The sequence below is a fragment of the Diabrotica virgifera genome, chromosome 3 (assembly GCF_917563875.1).
Source record: "Diabrotica virgifera virgifera chromosome 3, PGI_DIABVI_V3a".
In the NCBI taxonomy this organism is placed as follows: domain Eukaryota; kingdom Metazoa; phylum Arthropoda; class Insecta; order Coleoptera; family Chrysomelidae; genus Diabrotica; species Diabrotica virgifera.
This window is the reverse complement of record NC_065445.1, coordinates 192,857,415-192,877,415: the sequence shown is the minus strand read 5'-3', so window position 1 is coordinate 192,877,415 and position 20,001 is coordinate 192,857,415. Positions and strand designations below refer to the sequence as shown.

At 34.0% G+C, this 20,001-nt stretch overlaps 2 protein-coding genes across 4 annotated transcripts in view; one reads left to right on the top strand and one right to left on the bottom strand.

Moving 5' to 3' along the window:
• Positions 1-3,732, bottom strand: part of LOC126881494 (uncharacterized) — a 76,959-nt gene extending 73,227 nt beyond the window's left edge. Inside the window, exon 1 of the mRNA XM_050645784.1 lies at positions 3,479-3,732. The gene's annotated coding sequence lies outside the window, so the exon portion shown is untranslated. The remainder of the gene's footprint in view (positions 1-3,478) is intronic.
• LOC114330333 (regucalcin) overlaps positions 1-20,001 on the top strand; it is a 69,248-nt gene that overhangs the window by 3,091 nt on the left and 46,156 nt on the right. Inside the window, exon 1 of one of the 3 annotated variants that reach the window (XM_028279655.2) lies at positions 19,191-19,332. The exons of 1 other annotated variant lie outside the window; for it this stretch is intronic. The gene's annotated coding sequence lies outside the window, so the exon portion shown is untranslated. Of the gene's footprint in view, positions 1-19,190; positions 19,333-19,635; positions 19,654-20,001 lie in introns of those variants that run through there. One more of the 3 variants, XM_050645785.1, reaches the window with a different exon arrangement.

The window sequence follows — 20,001 nt, the reverse complement described above, 5'->3', positions numbered from 1 at the left end:
ACTATTCTCAGGAAATGACATAACCAATGATAGAAGAAATGGAGTCCGAATACTTGTAAGCAAGGAGGCCAAAAGAGGCCTAATTTAATGGTATCCAGTGTAGATAGAATAATAGTGGCCCAGTTCCACTCGCTTATAAGGATGGTAACCATCGTGCAATGCTATGCACCTACAGAATAAGTGAAGAAGAGGATAAAGAAAAGTTTTATCAAGAAATAAATGAACTTATGAGGAAGATAAATAAAGGAGATATTATCATAGTTATAGGGGATTTGAATGCGAAAGTAGGTCAGAATATTAATGGGGCAGAAACAAGTATGGGAGTACACGGATTGGGGGAAAGAAATAAAAATGGAGAAAAACTTATAGAATTTAGTTTATAAAAAAATATGTTAATTGGAGGAACGATATTTCCACATAAAAGTGTCACAAGATAACCTGGGTATCACCTGATAAAAAAACAGAAAATCAAATAGACCACCATTCTGATTAGTAACAAATGGAGAAGCAGTTTACTGGATGTAAGGAATAAGCGATGTAGGGAGTGACCACAACCTACTATTAGGGAAATAAAAGTAAAAATTAAGGCGAAAAACAGCAATAAGCAACTCAACAGACGCAAGAAATACAACATACAATAATTGAAATATAGCGAAACTCATAATGAATGGAGTAATAGAATAAAACTGAATGCAGAAACCATAAACAACATGCAGATAAGTGTAGAAGAGCAATGGGAATCGATTAAACTTGCCGTACATCAAAATCAGCAGTAAATCTTCAAGAAGAAGAACGGAAAGAGTGAATAAGTGAAAATACCTGGCAACTTATTAGAAAAAGAAAGGACCTCAAAGCCATATTAAATACAGCACAAAGAGGTGACGACAAAATAAAATAGCCCAAGGATATGAAGCTGCAAATAAACAGGTAAAAAAGAGTGCTAGAGGAGACAAGAGAAAATGGGCAGAGGGAATGGCTCGAGCAGCAGAAGAAGCAGCAGCTTGGCAAACAGGAACACAAACATGGCTACATAGAAACACCAAGCGCTTGGCAAACAGGAACACAAACAGTAACAGACCACTAAAAGACAAAAGGGGGCAACTTCTCACAACGACAGAAGAACAGATTCATAGATGGCAACAGTATTACAAAGAACTCATAGCAGAGCAAGAAAACGAACCGTTCGCGCAAGCAGACCATGCAGCCGGACCAATTAAAAACTGTTTAAAAATAAATGTAGAGAGTCCAACGAAGAAAGAATTAGGTGAAGCAATCCGCCACCTGAGGAATTACACAGCAGCGGGAATTGACAATATCCCATCCGAATTGTGGAAAGCTGACATTGAGTGAACAGTGGAGTTACTGGCACCATTGCTGACAGAGATATGGAATGAAGAACAATACATGGTGGAATAATGGAATCATAATAAATCTCCCAAAAAAGGTGACGCGCAGCTATGCGAAAACTGGAGAGGTATCTATTATGTTCTATAAATAAAATACTAGCCTATATTGTACATAAAAGAATTAACGTCGAAATCGATAAAAATCTTCGCAATGAACAAGCGGGTTTTAGAAGAGGAAGATCCTGTATTGACCAGATTGCTAGATGTGGAGAAGAAATTAAAGAAAGCTTTTTGGAATATTTTAAGCCACGCGAAAATTCCACCTAAGAGAATAATACAAATGATGTATAACCGAACATCATTCCAGGTATTGCATAACGGTCAAATGATGGACAAAATAGAAATAGAGAAGGGGGTAAAGCAAGGCTGTATACTCTCACCACTACTCTTCAATATATGTCTCAACTACATTTTACAAAAAACCATAGACAGAAAAAACGGAATCCCTTGGAACTACTTAGATGGTAAGAAACTGGCCGATATGGAATATGCAGATGATATATGCCTGGTATCACATACAATAGATGAAATGAAGAACATGCTAAGTAAACTGGAGAAAGAGGCGGCAGACATAGGTCTCCGAATAAATGTCAATAACACAGTTAAAATGAGAATAGGTCAATTCCGACAGGAAAAATTATATATCAATCAAGAAGAAGTAAAACAGGTACAAGAATTTTGCTACCTAAGAAGTATAGTTGGCGTATATGGAGGAATCGTTGCGGACATTAAACATCGACTTAGAAAAGCACAACAAGCATTTGGAACACTCTCAAACATATGGAGGTCAACACAAATTAGTCAAAACACCAAAATAAAACTATTTTAATAGTAATGTTAAAACAATATTACTGTATGGATGCAAGACCTGGGCAATAACAGACGGAACTGTCAAAAAACGCCAAGTTTTGTAAACAGGTGCCTCCGAAAAATGTTGAAAGTATATTGGCGCAACATCATAACAAATCAAGAACTCTGGAAGAAAACCAAACAAGAGCCAATTGAAGTTGCAATTAAAAGGAGAAGATGGAATTGGCTTGGACACACCCTGAGGAACGACAACGCAGATATAACAAAGAAAGCTCTAAAATGGACAGTAGCAGGACGAATAAACCAAGGACGACCCGCAACGACCTGGAGAAAAACAATTGAAGCTGACTACAAAGCTATAAGAAGGAGCTGAGGAGAGATAGCAGCTATGGCCAGAGACAGAGTCCAATGGAGAACCTTCGTGGATGCCCTAGGCTCCTTTACGGAGTAACAGGAAATAATATATATGTTAACAGTGACGTAAATCCGGCCAATAACGTTAATGGCCGGCCAATATCGACAATGGCCGGTTGAATTGGTCATTGTCGACAATGGCCGGATATTAACGTTGTTGTCCATAGAAACTGGACATTGATGATAATTTTAAATTCTTGATAACATTTCTATCATTGCCTGGCCAGTGTCGACAATGCCCGTTGTTAATCGGTCAATGTTGAAATTTTGACTAAAAGATAGGTTAGTGTATGTTAACTATTGTTTACTTCATGTGTGTATATTGTGTATTGTTTTCGTGCTGAAATTACTCGTAAATTTATTTAATAAGATAAGTGTTATCATGGATATCAACGATGTACGCACTCGTTTTAATAATTATATAAACTTAATAGTCAAGTCAAAACGTGATGACAATAAATCATTTTTAAACTGTGACGAATACGGTAGCCAAATAAGTAAAATTAAAGAAGCGAAAAATATTTTGAGAACACCGGATGCTAAAAAAACAACAAAGCACTATAGAATGAAATTCAATTCACTAGGAAGAATTTCCTGTAGCTGGCTGTATACCATTAATTACAAGTAAAATTTAATAAAAAAAAAAAAAAAAAAAAAAAAAAATTTTGGTCTTGGTAAAAGGTATATTATTTTAAAAAGCCCTATAGGGCTACAAACATCGAACAGAACGTTTTCGCTCTAAAAAGAGCATCATCAGTGTTGCCTAAAATAAGTATAACCATATTAATTATCAAAATGTTGAACTTAAAGTGATGACCAAGGTAGAATCAAAGTTTGGTTATACTTACAAGAACATGGTGAGCCAACCAAAAAATACGAAGGTCAAAGCCTTTCAAAAATGGACTAAAAGTCACATCAAAATGCTAACATAGCAAATTCCAAAGGATGGATATAATCCCTAAGGATATGGCCCTAGGATAACATATGACTCCCACACGTTGTAAGTGGGTCAAAGGTAACAAATTAGGTCATTATGTTACAAGAGCTGACAGGCAACTAAGATGTGAGATATCAAAAGCGAATCTGTCTGATGTCAAGACAACAATTGTCAATGGAACTTGAAGTATCATGAAAAATTGGTTACACAGCTACTAAATTTATAGTTGTTTATAGTACAAGCAATGATAACAGCTAACATCAGTGTGTTGGAATTATAAAAATAAAGAGTTAGTGATAATAGATTATCTAGATGTAAAATAGAAGGGGGGAATTTGAGTACCCACAATCATCAATGAAGTGTACGTAAATTGATGAAGAAAGGTAGGCAAAACAACATACAGATAATGTAATATATGGTTTATGTTTTGAAATTAGATAATTTATAGGTCTGTTCGTACAGGAATCAGAAACTATCACTGACTATCAGCAACTGCACGACGCATGCGTGTTTCAATATTAGCGTTCGCACAATTGAAACACGCATGCGTCGTGCAGTTACTGATAGTCAGTGATTCCTGTACGAACAGACCTTATATTTGTGAACCAACACAAATGATGGCTGAGAGACTGGCTGAAAAACTAGAGACAAAATAGGGGTCGTGATATCAAATGCTGAAAAAGTTGTAAATGAAAAATCTTATTTATAAATTAATAAAATATAGTGGGTTCATCAACACAAATTTACAAGAATGAAAAGGTTGTATTACAAGCTTAGTCCAAATTTCTTTATTATGTCCTTTTATGTTAAATAACATCTAGGGCAAAGAAAAATTAATAACTTGGATAAAAGTGTCTAAGCTACAACTAAAGTGGGGTCAGATGAAGATAAGTGTTGAGTAAGATTATTGAGTATATGAGAAAATTAAAAATTGTGTTTATTTGAGATAGATGAGTTTGTGGTATATAAAGTAAATTTGACATCACTATTGAGACTAATGAACATTATTGAGAGACTGGGGACTCCAGAGACCAGGCAACCAAACAAACCAAATGATGAATGAAAGGTTGGCTGAATGGAATAACTACTAGATGTGTGAAACTTGAAAGATATATTGTACAGTATTATTGGTTGATTTAGTTTAGAATGAAATAGTTATGATTGGACACTAAACGAAAAACGGTTTGAAAAGATGATGTGGAGAGAATGGGATATATATTGAATAGATATAGTTGTGTACAAGTTGTGACAAATGGATGTTGCGGATATAGTTGAAATTGCTTTGTTTGGGAGAAGAAAAATTTTTTTGAAGAAAGGATTAGAAGATTATCGAAAATTGAGTGAACATGTGGATGTGTGTGAATAAGAAGAGAAAAGAAAGAAATAGAACAATATTGGTAGATGCGAATAATTAGGAGAAATAAAGTAATATAAGAAACAGATTTATAATGTAATTTATGAGAAAAGTTGACGATGTAACGGTTGAAAGTCACGATTGAAAGACACATGGCGATTAACACAATTTGGACTTCTCTGTTTCTCTTTGACTATTTCAAGATCCTCGTATAGGTCCAATCTCAGAAAGTTTTTATCGGGAATGTTATGTATTAGGGATACGTTATCAGGGATATTGAGAGTATGGTTGTTTTGTTTAAGATGTTGAGAGAAGGTTGATGTATTCTCTCTTTTAGTATGTTCAAGTGAACGGGAGGCAAGTGACCTACAAGTTCTCCCTATATATGTGGCATCACAATCAGAGCATTGCAATTTATAGACACCGCTACGATTCATGTAGTTAATAGGGTCTTTGGAGTTGGAAAGGCACTGTCCTAAATTACTTGATACCTTAAATGACATTTGAATGTTATCAACTGATCTTTTAATAATATCTCTAATATCTCCAGACAAACGTTCATGATGATATGGTAAGGAAGTGTAAATGGGTTTGGTGGTCGAATCTCTGGGGAACGCAGCCTCTCTCAAGACTCTCAGTTGTCTCTTATGGATAAACTTGTCTATGATGTTAGGTTGGTAACCATTATTGAAGGCTATTTGTTTGAGAATGTTCAATTCTTTGTTGTAATTGGATTTTGATAGAGGGGTAGTTTCTAAACTGTGTATGAAACTGTGAAATGCTGAATATTTGTGTGAAATGGGGTAATTAGATGATAGGGGTATGACATGGTCCGTCTGTGTTGGTTTCCTATAGATACTGAAATCGAAATGGTCATTTAATCTGGTGATAGTGAGGTCAAGAAAGTTAATGGATTGGGATGATTCTAGTTCCATGGTGAACTTAATATTAGGATGGATTTGGTTGATTTTAGAAAGAAGTGAATCAGCTAAATTAGAATTCCCGGCTATGAATAACAAACAGTCATCCACATAACGAAACCAGTGTAAAATCTCCGGATTTTTCATGATCTGTGTGGATTCTAGATGATCCATGAAAATATCAGCTAAGAGAGGGGATAGGCAACTACCCATGGCTAAGCCATCAGGTTGTCTGTAAAATTTGTTATTGAAAACAAAAAAGTCTTGAGCTAGACAAAATTGTAATAATTGGATGATGGAATCTGTAGTAGACATGGTGATTGAACTGGCTCTAAGAAGAGAGTGTACCAGATTAATAGTTTCTTGTTTAGGGACAGAAGTGAAAAGATTGCTAACATCAAATGAAAGCATAGTAATGTTAGGACGAAGATTTATTTGTTGGAGTTTATTGACTAGATGACTAGTGTTTTTGACTGAAAAACGAGGGGTGAAGTTCGTCAAAGTATTAATGAGGTTCAATATAAATTTGGAAAGAATAGAAACAGGAGTGTTAATGAAGCTCACAACTGGACGAATAGGAATGCCCTCTTTATGTATCTTAGGTAAACCATACAGTCTAGGTGTCAACGGGTTACTTGGTATTTTATAATAAGGAGCAAACTGTTCTGAAAAAAATTCTGTAAAAGGCTTCAAGTTGTCTTTAAGTTTATTGATGAACTTTTTAGTGGGATCTTCAGACAGCAGTGTGAAGTTGTTGTTAGAGAGGAAGGTAATGACTTTGTCATTATAGAGTGTGTGGTCCATAATGACCAAGCAGTTTCCTTTATCTGCCTTGCTGATGATCAGATTGTTGGATTTAATTTTGTTTTTAATGGATTTGAGTGTGTTAAGATGATCAGAACGTTTCTTGTCTGAAAAATTAGGGAAAGAAATTGTAGATGATGTATTTTGAGAAGAAGATGGGAGATTAATAGAAGATATACCGTTAGATAGATTTAGTGAAAATTGGGAATTGGAAAGGTTAATTGAAGAAGATGATGAGTTGTGTTTATTTTTGAATTTATTAATGGTATTAAAACATGAAGTTCTGATAGAAGTTTTTTGATTCAGAGGGACAGAAAGGTTTTGTATTATGATATCTAGCTCAATGGAGAGACTCTGAAGGTCCTTTACAGAAACCTTCTTAGGGATGGAGTATTTGAGGCCTAGATTTAAGAGATCAATTTCTTTCTTGTTAAATACAACTGAAGATAGGTTTTTTAGTCTAGGGTGAAAAACAAAGTTAGAAAAAGTGGTGTTACTGTTATTATTGTGTAAAATGACTTTATTTCTGATGAGATTATTAAGTTTTGATTTGAGTCTGTTAAATTTAATAGAAGTTACATTGTCCAATTTGTCCTGAACATCATTCAAAAAGCTACTTAAATTGTCAAAACCAATAGTATCTAATACTTACTTACTTAGTCCTAAGCCTTTCTACCTTTAGGTGTAAGGCTGGTGGAGTTGAGTTTGGCATTGTAGTCTCCATGCTTTCCGATCTTGCGCTAGGTTTCTTGCACTTTCCAATGTCAATCCCTTCTTCTCGACTTCTTTCCTGATTTCATCTACCCACATAACTCTTGGTCTCCCTCTTTTGTTTTTCCCCTGCACTCTCGTTTCGAACACTCGTTTTGTTAGCCTCTCGTTCGACATTCTACACACGTGCCCGAACCATCTAAGTTGTCCTTCTACTATTTTTTCATTGATTGGTTCTAGTTTTAGGTTTTGTCTAATTGTTTCGTTTCGTATTTTGTCTGTCCTTTTTCTGTTTGCTATTTTCCTCAGGAACCTCATTTCCATAGCATTGACTCTGGATTTTTGTCTCCCCGTCAATGTCCATGTCTCGCTGCTATACATGATTGTTGGTCTAACTACTGATTTAACGACTGCCGTTTTTACTTTTTCCAGTATCCCTTTTTTCCCAAAAAATGTTGTTTTCATAGTGTTAAATAAGCTTCCTGTTCGTCCCATTCTCTCGTTTATTTCCATGTCTTGTTTACCATTTGATTCGATTATTACTCCTAGGTATTTAAAATATTCCACTTGCTCTAGTTGTTTCCCGTCTAATTCTATTGCGTGTGTCTTCCTCGTATTTGAAATTATCATTGTTTTTGTTTTCTCTGTATTAATTTTCATATTTATGTTTGATAGTTCTTCTTCTAGGATTTCAAGATTGTTCTGTAAGTCTTCTCTGTTTTCTGCTATCAATACCATGTCGTCTGCAAATAGTAGCTCCGATAGTTGAGTCTGTTTCATTTGCCAGTATCCTAATGTTAGTTTTCTCATTCTTCTCTTGGCTTTCTTTATCGCTTCATCCAGTACCACTGAGAATAGCAGTGGACTCAGCACGCATCCCTGTTTGACGCCTTGACTTGTAGAAAATTCTCTGGATTCCTCGTTATTGGTTCTTACTGTATTTGTATTATTTTTGTACATATCCTTTATTACTTCTATTATGTGTCTGTCGACTCCCCTTTCTGTTAGTGTCTTCCAAACGTCCTTTCTTCGGATTCTGTCAAACGCCTTTTCCAGGTCAATGAAGCACATATGTATCTCTCTATTTTTCTTGATTACCTTCTCACTTACTTGTCTTAATGTGAATATTAGGTCTTGCGTGCTTCTGTCCTTCCTGAATCCACACTGTGTGTCTTCCATAGTTGTTTCTATTTGTGTTTTTATTCTTGTCTCTAGTATTCTTGCTAATACCTTCCCAGGGATACTTGATATGGTGATACCTCGGTAATTATTACAGTTTCTCTTGTCTCCCTTTTTGTGTATTGGTAATATAATGTCTTTCTTCCAGTCCTTTGGTAATTCTGCTCTATTTATGATATCATTCATTAGTTCTTTCATGCTATCCATTCCCTCTGTCCCCATGAATTTTATCATTTCCGGGGTGATATGATCCTTGCCTGGTGCTTTGCCCAGTTTTACTCTTTCTATTGCTTTCTCTAATTCCTCTCTTGTTATGGATTCCACTTGTTGTTCTTCATTCCTTTCTTGTATCTCCCCTATGTTGTCCTTGTCTACATGAGTTAGCTCTTTGAAATGTTCTCTCCATCTTTCCATTATTTGTTTTTCTTCTGTTAGTACGTTTCCATTCTTGTCTTTTATATTCGGCATCGTGTGCTCTTTCTTTTGTCTGAGTTGTTTTAATGCGCCGTAGAAGAGTTTTTGGTTTTCCCTATAATTTTTTGTCATTTTTTGTCCAAATATCTCCCATGACCTTTCCTTTCCTGCTTTCACCGCTATTTTAACCTCTTTCCTTTTTTCTTTATATGCTTCGTAATCTTCCGGGTGTTTTGTGCTTAGGTATCTTTTCCATTTGTCTTTTTTGTTCTTTATTTTCTCTCGTATTTCTTCCGTCCACCATTCTGTTCTCCTCATGTTAGTGTTTGCTATTTTTGCTTTCCCGCAAGTTTCCTCAGCTGCTTTGATTATGCTGGTTTTTAGATATTCCCATTTTTTTTCTATATTTGTATTTTTTGCCCTACCTTTCAAAGTATTATCTAATTTTTCTTGGAATTTCTTCTTATATATTTCCTCTTTTAATTTGTAACTTTTTATTTTTTCATTTACTACCTTTCTTCTCTTTTCTTCTTTTTCCTCTGTTGTTCTCATTCTCATTATTACTAGATGGTGGTCACTGCCAATCTCCGAGCCTCTTTTCACTTTCGTATCCTGTACTCTTTTCCATTTGTTGCTGCTTACCAAAAAGTAATCTATGATTGATTTTTCGTTTCTGCTGTCTTGTACTCTCGTGTATTTGTGTACTTCTTTATGTTTAAATTTTGTATTTGTTATAACTAGTTTATTCTCTATACATATTTCTATTATTCTTTCACCATTTCTGTTTAGCATTTCTTCTCCTTCTTTTCCCATGCACTCCTCTATTCCGCTGTTGTTGTTTCCGACTCTACCGTTTAGATCTCCCATTACAATTATGTTTTCTTCCCCATTATCAATTTGCATTTGGAGCTCCTCAAAAAATTTATCTTTCTCTTCCTTTCTTGCATCTTCATTTACTCCGTAGGCTGTTATTATTGTCCATATTTCTTCGTCCATCAGTTTAATTTTCACCGATAATATTCTCTGGTTAACATATGTTTCTTCTATAACGTGTCGTAGTCTATTCGGTGCAATTATTATCCCGACTCCTTCTTTTGCTCTCTCTTTTGTATCCGCTCCTACCCAAAGTAACCAATATCCTTTGTGTATTTTCTTAAGACCTTTTCCTTTCATCTTCGTTTCTGTTATTCCTAGTATTTCTATTTTTTGTCTTATCATATCTTCTACCAGTTCTTCCTCTTTTCCATTGATGCTTCTCACATTCCATGTTCCCATTTTTATCTCTCCTTTTTTCTGCAATCTAGCTTTCCCCTTTTTCCTATTTTCATCCTTGTTTACCTTTGCATCATCTTTTTCCCTATCGCTTTTCCCATTCATTGCCTTGGTTGTCATTGTTGTGGGTCCGGTCTCATTATTTTCTTTTAGTTTTTTGAAGTCCCTTCCCCGATATTTCTGTGAGTTAGTATAAGTTTCTCTTTATTATGGTCCCATTTCCACTCCTTTCCATTAATCTCCAGTTTCATATATCCTATCTTCGTAGTATTACCTTTGTCTTTTTCTTCTTTTGCCATTTTCCTAATTTTTGCTTGTATTTCCCTTTCCTTTCTTGTTAAATCTGATTCTATATACACCTTTTGTCCCTGTAGATTTTTCAGTTTTCCTTTGTTTTTTAGTACACTCATCTTATCCGTTAGGTTTTCCATTTCTGCTACAAAGATTTGGTCGCCGATCTTCACCGCTCCTCTCAGTCTGACCTCTAATTTCAGATTTCTTCCTATGAAGTGTTCTACTGACTCCTTTACAGGCTTTCCGTCGGTAGCATCTAGTGTTAGGCCTTTTAATACTATATTATTTCTCCGTCTATCTTTTTCCAATTGTTCTATTCTATTGTTTGCCATTTTTAAACCTTCTTCCAATTTTTCGTTTTTTTCTTTCAGCTCCTTAATATATTCCATCGTTTCTTTTTGGTCTTTCCGTATGGTTCTTATTTCTGCCATCATTTCATCATTTTTCCACATAACTTCCCGCATCATTTTTATCATCTCTTCATTTGTGTCGTTGCTTTTATTCGGTGTTCGTCTCGTCAGGTTACTCTTTTCAAAATATAATTTATCTTCTTTATATTTTTTCTTCTTAGATTCTTCGTCGCCACTATCAGATATTTCTTCATTCTTTCTATAGGTTTCCTTTCGGATTGTTCCTGTTCCGCCACTGGCCATTTTAAATTAAATGTTAACCTCAGCACTAATATAAATATTATTATTATACACTTAGAAGTTTATTTTTATTTCGCACAAGAACGCTTTTTAAGTTTAACGATTATCGATAACGATAGGTCTTTTAAAAACCGGTGTTTTTATTGTGATAGGTTTCGAATTCGAAATTACCTTATCGCCAATACACCTGCCACACGACCTCTCGCCTCGCTTGCCAAACTCGAACTCCTGGCCGATATGGATGATGGTTTCGTTATGTGGATGACTGTTTGTTATTCATAGCCGGGAATTCTAATTTAGCTGATTCACTTCTTTCTAAAATCAACCAAATCCATCCTAATATTAAGTTCACCATGGAACTAGAATCATCCCAATCCATTAACTTTCTTGACCTCACTATCACCAGATTAAATGACCATTTCGATTTCAGTATCTATAGGAAACTAACACAGACGGACCATGTCATACCCCTATCATCTAATCACCCCATTTCACACAAATATTCAGCATTTCACAGTTTCATACACCGTTTAGAAACTACCCCTCTATCACAATCCAATTACAACAAAGAATTGAACATTCTCAAACAAATAGCCTTCAATAATGGTTACGAACCTAACATCATAGACAAGTTTATCCATAAGAGACAACTGAGAGTCTTGAGAGAGGCTGCGTTCCCCAGAGATTCGACCACCAAACCCATTTACACTTCCTTACCATATCATCATGAACGTTTGTCTGGAGATATTAGAGATATTATTAAAAGATCAGTTGATAACATTCAAATTTCATTTAAGGTATCAAGTAATTTAGGACAGTGCCTTTCCAACTCCAAAGACCCTATTAACTACATGAATCGTAGCGGTGTCTATAAATTGCAATGCTCTGATTGTGATGCCACATATATAGGGAGAACTTGTAGGTCACTTGCCTCCCGTTCACTTGAACATACTAAAAGAGAGAATACATCAACCTTCTCTCAACATCTTAAACAAAACAACCATACTCTCAATATCCCTGATAACGTATCCCTAATACATAACATTCCCGATAAAAACTTTCTGAGATTGGACCTATACGAGGATCTTGAAATAGTCAAAGAGAAACAGAGAAGTCCAAATTGTGTTAATCGCCATGTGTCTTTCAATCGTGACTTTCAACCGTTACATCGTCAACTTTTCTCATAAATTACATTATAAATCTGTTTCTTATATTACTTTATTTCTCCTAATTATTCGCATCTACCAATATTGTTCTATTTCTTTCTTTTCTCTTCTTATTCACACACATCCACATGTTCACTCAATTTTCGATAATCTTCTAATCCTTTCTTCAAAAAAATTTTTCTTCTCCCAAACAAAGCAATTTCAACTATATCCGCAACATCCATTTGTCACAACTTGTACACAACTATATCTATTCAATATATATCCCATTCTCTCCACATCATCTTTTCAAACCGTTTTTCGTTTAGTGTCCAATCATAACTATTTCATTCTAAACTAAATCAACCAATAATACTGTACAATATATCTTTCAAGTTTCACACATCTAGTAGTTATTCCATTCAGCCAACCTTTCATTCATCATTTGGTTTGTTTAGTTGCCTGGTCTCTGGAGTCCCCAGTCTCTCAATAATGTTCATTAGTCTCAATAGTGATGTCAAATTTACTTTATATACCACAAACTCATCTATCTCAAATAAACACAATTTTTAATTTTCTCATATACTCAATAATCTTACTCAACACTTATCTTCATCTGACCCCACTTTAGTTGTAGCTTAGACACTTTTATCCAAGTTATTAATTTTTCTTTGCCCTAGATGTTATTTAACATAAAAGGACATAATAAAGAAATTTGGACTAAGCTTGTAATACAACCTTTTCATTCTTGTAAATTTGTGTTGATGAACCCACTATATTTTATTAATTTATAAATAAGATTTTGCATTTACAACTTTTTCAGCATTTGATATCACGACCCCTATTTTGTCTCTAGTTTTTCAGCCAGTCTCTCAGCCATCATTTGTGTTGGTTCACAAATATAAATTATCTAATTTCAAAACATAAACCATATATTACATTATCTGTATGTTGTTTTGCCTACCTTTCTTCATCAATTTACGTACACTTCATTGATGATTGTGGGTACTCAAATTCCCCCCTTCTATTTTACATCTAGATAATCTATTATCACTAACTCTTTATTTTTATAATTCCAACACACTGATGTTAGCTGTTATCATTGCTTGTACTATAAACAACTATAAATTTAGTAGCTGTGTAACCAATTTTTCATGATACTTCAAGTTCCATTGACAATTGTTGTCTTGACATCAGACAGATTCGCTTTTGATATCTCACATCTTAGTTGCCTGTCAGCTCTTGTAACATAATGACCTAATTTGTTACCTTTGACCCACTTACAACGTGTGGGAGTCATATGTTATCCTAGGGCCATATCCTTAGGGATTATATCCATCCTTTGGAATTTGCTATGTTAGCATTTTGATGTGACTTTTAGTCCATTTTTGAAAGGCTTTGACCTTCGTATTTTTTGGTTGGCTCACCATGTTCTTGTAAGTATAACCAAACTTTGATTCTACCTTGGTCATCACTTTAAGTTCAACATTTTGATAATTAATATGGTTATACTTATTTTAGGCAACACTGATGATGCTCTTTTTAGAGCGAAAACGTTCTGTTCGATGTTTGTAGCCCTATAGGGCTTTTTAAAATAATATACCTTTTACCAAGACCAAAATTTTTTATTAAATTTTACTTGAAATTCAATTATCAAGCCAGCTCTCGCCAGCCACCTGCCTCTTGGAAGTTTAAACATTAATTTAAGCGAAAAACCAGTGTTTATTTGTGAAATAAACATTTTTTTCTGATTCATGACAGCAGCAAAATGTATTTTGAATTAAATAAATTACATATATTCTTCTTTTTTTTTTGCTACCTAAATAATTTAATTAAAAAAAATTTTTTTGACACCCTTTATAATTAATTATGTAAGTGTTTATGTTACTGAATAGAGAATTGAATAACTTTTCAAATGAGGTAGCACACGACCCCTATTGTCGTTTAAAAATTCATCGATTACGTCATCACACCCAGATGGATGACGTCACTAGTACGCCATATATGCCAAAATATCATAATTTGAAAATAAAAATCGACCTCTTTCGGGATTTTTCCTTAAATTCGCCGGTTTACGAAATAACGAATTTATTGCTTTCATTTGCACCATACTGTATATAAAAATATTATTATTTCCTTGTTTGTATTTATGAATATGCTACCCATATTATGATAAATAAAGACGTTTTATTTGTTTTTAATAACTACTTATATTTTTGGGACTACTTTCAGAAACATCTTAGTATCTCATCGATTTATCAACATTGGCCATTTGCTTCAGGCCACTGTCGTTATTGACCGGTTATTGATGAAAAATCTAATTTTACGTTAAGTTTTTACAACATTGGCCAATATTTAAGGTTATTGTCGTTAATGGCCGGGCATTGTCGTTAATAACTAAGGAAAATGGACATTCACGACAATGCCCGGTCATTAACGTTAATGTCCAATTTACATCATTGACCGTAACATATATATTAAGAAAACATATTAAAAATCCACAAGGAAAAAGTTTTCCTGCAGTTGGCTGTATACCATGTAATACAAAAACAGCAAATCCTGTATAAAAGGTATATTTAAAATCCCTAAAAAGGGCTACATCACAAATACATAACTAGTTTTCGACTGGTTTACCAGTCATCATCAGTGCTTACGTAAAGTTGATACATCCTAACCACCAAAATATAGTTTTACAAAAATATGAGGGTCAGAGCCCTATAAACATGGTCCGTTAAGGAAACATCAGTTTAAAATGCCAAATAAAGCATGGATGTTTTAAATATTCTCAAAGTGCCCCAGGTAACATCTGAGCTGTAACTTGATTACATGGTGGAGGACTTGCTGCCTGCCTTCCACCATGTAATCAAGTCACACTACAGCTCAGATGTTACCTGGGGCACTTTGAGAATATTTAAAACATCCATGCTTTATTTGGCATTTAAACTGATGTTTCCTTAACGGACCATGTTTATAGGGCTCTGACCCTCATATCTTTGTAAAACTATATTTTGGTGGTTAGGATGTATCAACTTTACGTAAGCACTGATGATGACTGGTAAACCAGTCGAAAACTAGTTATGTATTTGTGATGTAGCCCTTTTTATTTAGATATTAAGTTGTAGGATAAAAAGAAGTGAAACTGGTGAAGATGGGAGATTTAGCGATAAAAACCTATAAACTTACATTATATTTATTGTTTCCCACCTTTAGACGTATCAAAGAAATATGTCAACTAAGACTGCCACTGTGACAATGGCAGTTGCTAAACTCGTCGGATACGTCTAAAGGTGGGAAACAATAAGTAAAATGCAAATTTATAGGGTTTTATCGCTAAATCTCCCACCTCCACTAGGTTCATTCTTTTTTATCTCACAAACTTAATGTGTTTTCCAACTTTTGCGTTATTTTGTCGGTTATTAGCCATAGATATAATAACACATAGATTAGGCCAGGTCCGAAAAATAGCGTAACGCGGAGCAGGTCGGGTCAGTGGTCTATCTATCTCTCTCTCTACCGGCGCTTAGCTTTTTCTCTCTAGCATATGATGGCCGCTGCCTCTGTGTCTGTGTCGCTCCATTACTCCCACCTCTTGGTAGATACGCTCACACTCGCACGACAAAGATAGCTAGACCACTGTACTTGATATTGGCTTTATACCCCGATGCATTGAGTGGAATATGCCTAGCCTGATCTATTGTTAACATGTCTCTGTTATTAGCACGCTCATCACTGTTATATCCTTATTCTGTCAGATGGCATAACATGGACAATGGACATCCTGATACAAGTTATTTTATTTGATAGTTTTCTGACACTGTCTTTATATTTTCTATAGCTGGACATTTCTACTGTCAGGTACCTACATACTTAAATCTTGAGACTAGTTTGAATATATTGTCCTTCATTACTATTTTGTATCGTTTGAGTTGTACTGTCACTAAAGAGTTCGTCTTAGATATCGACGGCTGAAAGGCAAAAGTTACCAAACGCCAATTTGGGCGATATTGAGTTATGTATATATCACTGAAATCAGAAAATTTTTCTGCGTCGATTGGTTGTATCCTCCTGTGGCTACGATGAATTTTTTGTCGCTTGGTAATTTAAAATAATTGACATTTTTTACCCTATCCAAAAATATTTTATTTATCATATATTACTTTTTTTCGCACATTAATTAAATACCATTTTTTAAGTTAGACTTCTTTACCGGCGATATGAGGGTGAATTTTTACATGTTAAAACCTATGATCCCGGCGCATGCGCATTATAACTTTGTTCTGATTGGATGTTCAAATGACATGTCAAAAATTATTCAATATGGCGGCTGTGGCACAGCTGCAGTTGGATTATTTATGGTTGTTGCGTTTTAAAATTTGTGTGAAAAGAAACAACAAACAAAAGTTAGTTAATAGTTATACTGCCTTTTTAAATAGTTTTCATATACCTATATTTTTGGACTTTTGGACTATTTTGGACAAGGAAAACTCATTCTAATTTGGTAAGTAGTTTTTATTATAATCATATTGTAATTATACATTTGGATTAGGTTGAAATACAGCAGAGCGTCGATTATCCGAACTAATTGGGGGACATAGGTGGGACGCGGGAGTCGATAGTTCGAATAAGCGGTCGTTCGGTTGATCGACGTTCGGATAATCGACGCTCTACTGTACACTTATTTTCTCAAGAATGGGGATTTTAGAGAGAAATCCCAAATTAGGTCCGATTTTTATTTTTCAATTATGCTTTTTTGGCGTAGATTTATTTATCTAGTAGGTAGGTAATGCTTTGATTTACATAATTAATTTGATTACCAACAAAAGTTCTACCAATCTTCGTCTAATTTATTGTTTTCTTACTGTTTTGTTATATTTTAATATTTTCTTCCACAAAATTTAAACTACATAATTTAATTATATTCAAAACAACTGCCAAACAGTAAAACGTTCAGTTACCCTATTTTTCCACATGACAAATAATGTGGAATTGGACGAGTGAGTCTAGGCTTCGATTACGAATCAAAGCGCCACGAAATTCACGGGTTCGATTCCCGATGCAAGTTTTTATTTTTTTATTTTTTTATGCATTTTATGATTGTAAGTATATTTGTTATATAATTTTTTTTTTCAGAAAATGCGTATTTAAAATTTTTGCCAACAATTATTATCATTCAGAAATCATTTTTTCTTTGTGGCATTTTTCAATGTGTTTGTGTGCGTTTTATTCTTTTATTTTTTAAAATTTTTGGTATTGTCTTAAGAATCACATAATATGTAGTAGAAGTATAACTTCTTACGTGCGTACAAAGTACACACACATTATTTTTTTTTGTTTAGTTCATTATATCTAGATGTAACTTTCTTAAACAAGATAAATAGTTCGTTCTTTCTACCTAAAATAGGTGAAATTTGTCGCTTGGTAATAATTTACCTGCCGTTTTTTAATGTTTTTGTTGCTTAGATATATTTCTTTCAAACATTAATTTCCGTAACCTGTTCCGCCGTTTAGAACGCCTCTAAATCATAGTTTAATTTGTAGTTAATAACAGAATATCGGTCAGTGTGCTCCTAATTGTGGAATAATTGAAATATATATTTCTTAGTGTTGGGTATTACTTATTATTATAACTCATTTTTGGATCAACGTAATCGAATTATTTTATTAATATAATGGATAGTAGAAAACGAATACATAATATCCTAAACCTAGCTTTGGCAAGCGCAGGGGCATCTACCAAAGATTTACTTTTGGTAAGTAGTGTAGCAGTATACCAAGAAATTAGTACATATTTCAAATAAGAAATTTATACAACTGATCATGCATGTCGTATGGATAAAGACGAAACGATTCAAAGTAAGGCCCGTTATTAATATGATAATTACTGTAAATTATATTTTTTAGTTTTCTAGTTCAACTATTTTACCTGTTACAAACCATGAATGGTTTTCGGATAGGTTATATTTCTTAAAATACAGTCAAAAATGTATCAGGTTTAGTCAATTTTACCAGTTCCGATAATAAAAATCAGTCACCTTCAGTATTTTTTTCCAGTTGAAGGTAAAAAAATATAGTCGGTTGGTAACTTTTTCCTGGTTGCGATTTAGCAGAAAATATTACTAACCGACACTATTTCATAAACTATTAAAAAAATACATAGTCTACAAGGGTAGTTTATTAAGTATCTAAACTGCACTTAAAGTTCGTTGGAATTATGACAATAAAACCACTAAATCATGTTTTATGAATTTTTTTTTCAAAATTTCAAACTTTAAACCTCTGTAGTGTAAAGTTAGCCAAATGTCGCTTGGTCATTTTTGCCTTTCAGCCGTCGATATAGATATTTTTATATTATAAGTAAGTTGCAGTCGGTGTTTTGAATATTTGTATGATTGTCTTCTCTTTAGGAAAGAGTCTTTATATGGAATACAGCAATATTTTTAAATGCGACATTGCAGGAATAGAATTGTTCAAAAAAGAGAACGCATTATAAAAGATCTGCTTTCATATATCCTATTATTAATTCAAATAACTAACAACATCTTCAATAAATATTTATTTGTTAATAACTAGCTTAATTCCATAATCCCTCAGGTACCTCCCCAACCCGAGATATGATAGACACCCTGATATTATGCAGGTTAATGGTAAAGTACTAAATTATTAGATTTTCCCCGCATTGTCAAGTGCGAATGAGTTGAAATAAGTTCAACAAAACAAATATGAGCATTATGCTCTTATTTGTTTTGGATATTACTGATACTGTCAACATCATAATTACCAGTATCATAATCTGCTGATTAGCTATGAAATCTTTGGAATACCATTAGATCCTAATATAAAAGTATAATGATAACAAAAGTAAATATTAATGTGTATATTATAAAGAAAAAAACATTATAAAAATGAGAGTAGATTCGCAAATAATCATCAAATGGTTTTCAGTCTCAGTGATAAGGAAGATAGGTGGAGGTGCCTTAAAGCTCCAAAAATTTGTTTTACTATTGGTCATTTCCACAAATCAGGTGAGAAAGTGAACAAGCACCTAATTTCTTTATAGCATAGATAAACTTTTCCAATGTGGTACTGACTTCGTATCGGACACTAAAATTTGAACAGACAGAGTAAAAATTTAACCTTAAATTTTAATCTAGAGTAAACATTAATCATTAGATATACTTTAACTATAGAATAAAAATTTTACTACTGGTAAAATTGTTAGTAGGTAGTTAGAAATATGTTAGATAGTGTGAGTAGTTAGAAGATACCTCAAGAAACAAAAGTGACATGGTGCCAATTTGCTTTTTTACGCTGGGGTGGATGTCACCCCTTCTACGGGGTGAAAGGTATTTGATTAAATATAACTCCGTAAATCGATAGAACAACAAATTCCGAGCAAAATTTGTTATAATTAAGTTATTAAAATAATTTAAGTCAAACTTAAGAAGCAGAGGAGCTCCTCTGTTACTTACTTACTTAGTTCTAAGCCTTTCTACCTTTAGGTGTAAGGCTGGTGGAGTTGAGTTTGGCATTGTAGTCTCCATGCTTTCCGATCTTGCGTTAAGTTTCTTGCACTTTTCAATGTCAATCCCTTCTTCTCGACTTCTTTCCTGATTTCATCTACCCACATAACTCTTGGTCTTCCTCTTTTGTTTTTCCCCTGCGCTCTCGTTTCGAACACTCGTTTTGTAAGC